We start from the raw sequence: 5,702 nt of genomic DNA on the forward strand, positions 1-5,702 counted from the left end.
GACAGGCGACAATAGAACATGAAAATAATTAAAAAAATTATTGGAGTTCTATTGTCGCGTAGTGGAGTTCTACTGTCGGGCACTGGAGTTCTATTGTCGGGTATTTTTAATAATATTTAAAAAAGGAGTTCTTATGTCTTTGGAGTTCTACTGTCGCATACAACGAAATTTTTAAAAACTATTTTTTAAAAATAAATAAAAATATTTGGGTTCTATTGTCGGTAGAGTTCTTCTGTCTTTGGAGTTACGGTCGCCATACCTCCAATAGATGGTGTCTCGTCGTTTTTCATGTTATGGCTGATTGGGCTGTTTGTCAAAATGTTTCTTAATTTTTTCTACGAAATCTACCGACTAATTCATGGGTAAATTCAAGTTTATTTTTGTGCAACTTGTTTGTGATGTGATTTATTCCGTATCTGTGCTGGATCATCTTTCAAATTCCTCAATCTAACATGTAGCAAGGAACGGGAAAGGAAATAGTAGCATACAAGTAGCCTACCAATCCTACCACCAACTCTTTTATTAAAAATCGTCGTTCTGCTGAATTCATTATCCAGTTCATACAGGTAAAAACCAATAATAACTTTGTAACTATTTTTTTTTAAACTCAGATTTAGTAAATATTTGTCTAATTATCAGCAGTTTCTATTGATCTTGGTAGGTCACTACTCGTCACTACCCCAGTGTGGACATGTTTGTTTTTCTGAACATGCTTTTAAATAATGCATTGGCGTACAAGTATTATTCTTCTTTCAGTTTTAAACTGCTGTTATCTGATGTCATAGATTGTATTTTCTGTCATAGGGAAGCTACGAAAAATATATCATCTAGGCCAAGGGTAATCTTCAGGTTTATTGCAGCAGCTTAAGAGAAGAATGTGAACAAATGCAGGGCACATACCAACATGTGTTGTATTTTTCTGAATGTTAAACACGCGAGCAGTAGGTAACCATTAACTTTAGTTTATTGGATAAATGTTGGAATATTTATTGACATATTTTTAGATTCAACATGACTAACTGTTTGATGCCAAAGTTAGTTGCCTAGTGGAACTCAACTCACTGTACGTTCTCTAACACAGATAACTGGTGCTGTTGCCTTACAGCCACAGGCAGGAAAATGATTCTTTTCTTCAGAAAATTTTAAGTTTAATTTTTTGCGTTGACCCCCAACACTTTCTGTTAATATTATAGATTTTTATGTTGAACAAGTTAAAAGTCTGAAGAGCTAACTAAAAACTGTGTGTATTTGTGTCATAGGGAAAGCTGCTGGAGTAATCTGGTGTTCATGCACATTTGATTCATTTCGAGCCAGCCAGTGAAAGCCGAAAGACATGTCCAATTCAAGCTGAGCTGCTGCGTTCTGTCTGGAAGCAAGCAATCCAGCCGTTGCGCCGTTGAGTCATTTGAACAGGAATCTAATGGCTGTCAATAGGTGGCTGTCAAAAGTTGGCTGGAATGTCCACCAGGTACCGCCAGTGTCTTCAGGGACGCATTTCGGCCATTTTGTTCCAAGACGTAGCAGAAATTGGTTGTCGGTTGTGACGTTTCTCACGATGAAAATTGAAAGGTATTTATTGTTAATTTCCTACTGTTATTGAATGTAAAATGTTGATGTGAAAATTTACAGGTGATTTAGCATGTGGAAACCACTTTGCCAAGTCATTCAACTCAGACTTGGAAGTGCCTGTACATTGCCGAAATGGCGTGCCTCGTGTGTCTCGCTGTATGTTCTTAGGCGTATCATCTCATGCAACAGAAAAAAGTAATTATTTTGATCAAATGTCTTGCAAAAGTACCACAGATTTAACATTGACTTTAACAGATTTAACATGACTATAGAGTAGACCAATTTGCTACGCTACTATAGAAATTTTGAATACCTTGCCTTCGTAGGATTTTAGATATCAAAGTTATTCTGTTGGACTGCATGGTTTTCTGTTACTCTTTGTATTCTTTTGTTATAATAAGTATGCATGTGTACACAGTTGCGTCTCGAAAATAATTTTCTTTTCTCAAATAGGTATAACAAATACTTCTTTAACGCTGTGGGTTTCCTTGTTGCTGCCAAATGGTGAAAGGAAGAAGAGTACGAAGACGGATTGAACCATTGTGTTCAGCATGCGGTTGCAGTGTAATCCAGAAGTAGCTGTGATGGTGTTATCCTGAAATTGCTGTGCTGTTGTAGCTGAGCTGTTCCATCTGGGTTCCTGACTTGAAAATTTTTGTGTTGTTGTTTGCCTGCCAGTATTTTGTGTTGTTGTTTGACTGCTAGTATTTTGTGTGTTCAAATAGTTTGATCTGTCGTCTTTTGAGTTTTCATTCAATCATGCAGTATACGACTGAGGCAACCTGATCAATATCAGGTTTGACACAGTCGAGAACTGCTAGATTAAAGAAGCTTTCTGCGCCAAACAAATAATAACTTGCACATAACTTGCATCATGTTATTATCGCGGTAGAGAAAGCGACAGGCCCCCCCCCCTGGGGGCCATAGGAAAAATAAATGTATGTAAATATTAAAAAATAAATTTTTGAAAGCAATAAAATATTCTGATGAAATCTTTCGCGATAATTATTTAAAAACTTCGTGTAGGGGGAATTTTTTTAAATTTTTTTTCAAAAACAAAAGTCTGGACTTAGCAGAAATAATGGAAGGAGAACTTTGGATTTTTCAATAAAAATTGTTGGACTTTGAATTTTTAAATTATTAAAATATTTAAATGTAAACATAGTAAGTTTGAATTTTTATTGTTGTTTTGCAAGATCAATTGTTTAGAGTTTACATGGGACTCAGTAATATTTTCTCACATCACGAAATTATCAGCAGGAGGAAAGGTACTTAAGGAGAAAATAGAGACACACGTGATTTATCGATCAATCTTGTATTTCAGCAATATTTCAACACATTCAGTGATATACTTCAGAACTTCGTTGTATAGGTAGGAGCAACATTAAAGTGGTGACAAAGTCAGGAGAATTGCTGGTGTAATACATATGAACATCAGATGGTAGTAGTTTGGAGCAGGGTAATACTTAAAATCCTCGATGTAGTATAACAGGCAGCGTACGTGATTGAGTAATACGCGGCTTCTTTGGTGTACTGAGAGCTGCGGTGTTGTAGCTAGGTGTAGCGTAGGTCGTGGTGAAGTAGACTCGAGCATCAGTGTAGTGTTTAACGTAGAACGAAATAGCAGCTTCTGCGTAGCAAGTCGGGACTGCGTTGTGTAGATCGGGGTAGAGAAAAAGTTTGCCACTTCGGTGTAGTATTCGGCCGTTTTGGTGGAGAAAGCGGGAGCCTCGGTGTAGTAACTGAAAACAGAATAGTACTTAGGAAAATACGTGCAGTAAGTAGATGACAACAGAGTAATACTTAGAACCTCGGTGTAGTAGGATGGGCAGAATACGTAATCATGTAGTGCTCCATCGCCTTGGTGGTGTAGTAACTCCAGGCAGCATACGTCATCATGTAGTACTGTCGCCTTGGTGGTGCAGTAACTCCAGGCAGCATGCGTAGTCATGTAGTATTCCGTCGCCTAGATGGTGTAGTAACTCGGGACAGAGTAATACTTCGGGGCGTCAGTGTGGTGGCTCGGGGCAGCGTAGGTTGTAGTGTAGTACTTGAGCGCTTCGGTCTTGTAGGCCTCGGTGTAGTAGGCAGGGGCAGCATACATAGACGTGTAGTATTCCGGTGCCTCAGTAATGTAGTACTTGGGAACCTCGGTGTAGTACTCCGCCTCTCTGGTGATGTAACTCGGGGCAGAGTTATACTTCGGGATTCGGTGTAGCAACTCGGGGCATCATCAATTGTGGTGTAATACTCTGGAGCCTTGGTGGTGTAGTAAACGGTTGTTGCGTAGTAAGGCGGCAGCGTTGCGATTTGGCATCCGCCATTCCCCGGACACATCAGAACACCAGTGGTCGATACAACATCCAACAGCATACGACGCCTTAGTTAATTACACAGTAAACAAATTCACACATAAATATTCAATAAAAACTTGCATTTAAACAATCAGAAAATAATTTGCTTAACTAGAAAAATTCCAAGTAAAGACAGTTTATTTACCCATGGTTGCGAACTGGCAATACGGTGAAGAAGGCAGATGGTGAGTGCGCTGCAGTTGTTGCCGTGTCGGAGATGCTCACTCGACTGACTTTCCTTCGCCTTTTCTCTCTCCTTTTATACGATTTTTTTTCTCACCCTTACCTCTAAAGCCTTGCGGTTATTTTACCTGCTTGATAATGATTGCAACACGTCCCGTTCTCACCCAACCTCTAGCCCACTGCATATATGACAAGTTTTACCTTTTATGTAATGATCTCCCTGACCTTCGAGCGTCAAGGACATGCAAACTAACCTTTCCTTCTACAGGTAGACGTTGCCGGGGATGGGTCTACAAAAACAAATATCAAAATGAATACCAAATGGTTATACGTAACACATCCCGTTCTTACCCAACCTCTACACCACTGCATGACACGTTTTAAGTTATGATCCCCGTGACCTTCGAGTGTGAAGGACATGTAAACTGCCCTTTCCTTCTGCAGGTTAACGTTGCTGGGGATTTGAATGGGTCTACACAATCAATGTAAAAATGAATACTAAATGGTTATGGCTTAAAAGTTTTTGGCTTAAAGTTTTAGTGAGTTTTTGTTAAAACTGACTTTGACACTTTATACCTAGGAATTGACATTTTAGTCATTTGACTCGTTTCTTCGGTGAATGAATAAATCTTCTATTTCGAACCATTTGAAGGACAGTCGGCTTTTATAAAAATATTCCACCATTGCAACCTTATCTAAGTTTCAAACACATGATGAATCCATATTCATTTCATGCTGTGCACACAGTTGAGCCTTGTTAGAAACCTCCTTTCTCGCTCAATAAGTTCTCAAAAGTTGCAAAAATGTTAACACTGGAACAATCCTTGTACTCAGTCCCATGAGCAACATCGGAAGAACTAGACAGACTTCAGACTGTAACCTGAATGTTCACTTAAACCAGCTTAAAGCTTTAAAATAGAATATAGGATAGTAATTAGGTGATAGACCAATAGTTCTTTTAACAATGGAGTTCCCATCAAATAAGACACCAATGACGCCCCTTCAGAAAGATCTAGAGTTTCCAAAACAAATACATCCAAACACAAGCTTAAAATTTGTAATATTTTTCCCTACTTACTACATGTCACAACACACCAATGTCTGATGTAGTCTACAACTTCTACAACAACCTGCGCCAGGAATTGAACTTGGGACTCCAGCTTAAGAAATCTAGGTGGTACCACTTAATAAACAATCAAGTTCTTGGGAAACTCCCCAAACTAGAACTAGCCAATTTAATGTACTTTTTACTGCAATTTACTTAATAAACCTAGCTTGAAATCTTGAGAACTGCATTGAAAACAAAGCTCATTCGTTAGTTTTATGTTTTATATGTGTTGTACTTACCAGCAGATCTCAGCTCCTTTTCAGCATAAATCAAAACAAGTTTTCGTCAGTGGCATCTAGCGATAGGTTGAGACACTTAGATGCCCGTTAATTTTGACTTTTTTCTTGCTGTCCCTACAATCTTGTTTGAAATTATATAAGTACTCCATCGGTCCATCCTCTTTTCAGGTTAACCCCATATCGCTGTTGTTTCAGAACGGTTTCCGTTAATCATCTTTAAATATGTGTAACAATATGAAGCATAACAAA

At 38.5% G+C, this 5,702-nt stretch overlaps 3 long non-coding RNA genes across 9 annotated transcripts; 1 reads left to right on the forward strand and 2 right to left on the reverse strand.

The window, feature by feature from the left end:
* Positions 1-245: 245 nt before the first annotated feature.
* On the forward strand, positions 246-2,326 carry LOC124192262. 7 transcript variants are annotated; one of them, XR_006873629.1, is made up of 7 exons: positions 246-362; positions 459-566; positions 640-738; positions 805-945; positions 1,005-1,569; positions 1,630-1,764; positions 2,023-2,326. It is a non-coding gene; the product is annotated as an uncharacterized LOC124192262 (long non-coding RNA). The 7 variants fall into 7 exon arrangements; XR_006873630.1 differs by having other exon boundaries at positions 805-941; XR_006873626.1 differs by having other exon boundaries at positions 247-362; positions 643-738.
* A 542-nt stretch (positions 2,327-2,868) lies between these two features.
* Positions 2,869-3,953, reverse strand: LOC124192302. Its single transcript, XR_006873678.1, has 2 exons — positions 3,373-3,953; positions 2,869-3,311 (listed from the first exon to the last, which is right to left on the reverse strand). It is a non-coding gene; the product is annotated as an uncharacterized LOC124192302 (long non-coding RNA).
* A 231-nt stretch (positions 3,954-4,184) lies between these two features.
* LOC124192304 lies at positions 4,185-5,494 on the reverse strand. Its single transcript, XR_006873679.1, has 3 exons — positions 4,683-5,494; positions 4,458-4,578; positions 4,185-4,396 (listed from the first exon to the last, which is right to left on the reverse strand). It is a non-coding gene; the product is annotated as an uncharacterized LOC124192304 (long non-coding RNA).
* Positions 5,495-5,702: the final 208 nt, after the last annotated feature.

Source organism: Daphnia pulex, chromosome 4, assembly GCF_021134715.1.
Source record: "Daphnia pulex isolate KAP4 chromosome 4, ASM2113471v1".
NCBI classification, from domain to species: Eukaryota; Metazoa; Arthropoda; class Branchiopoda; order Diplostraca; family Daphniidae; genus Daphnia; species Daphnia pulex.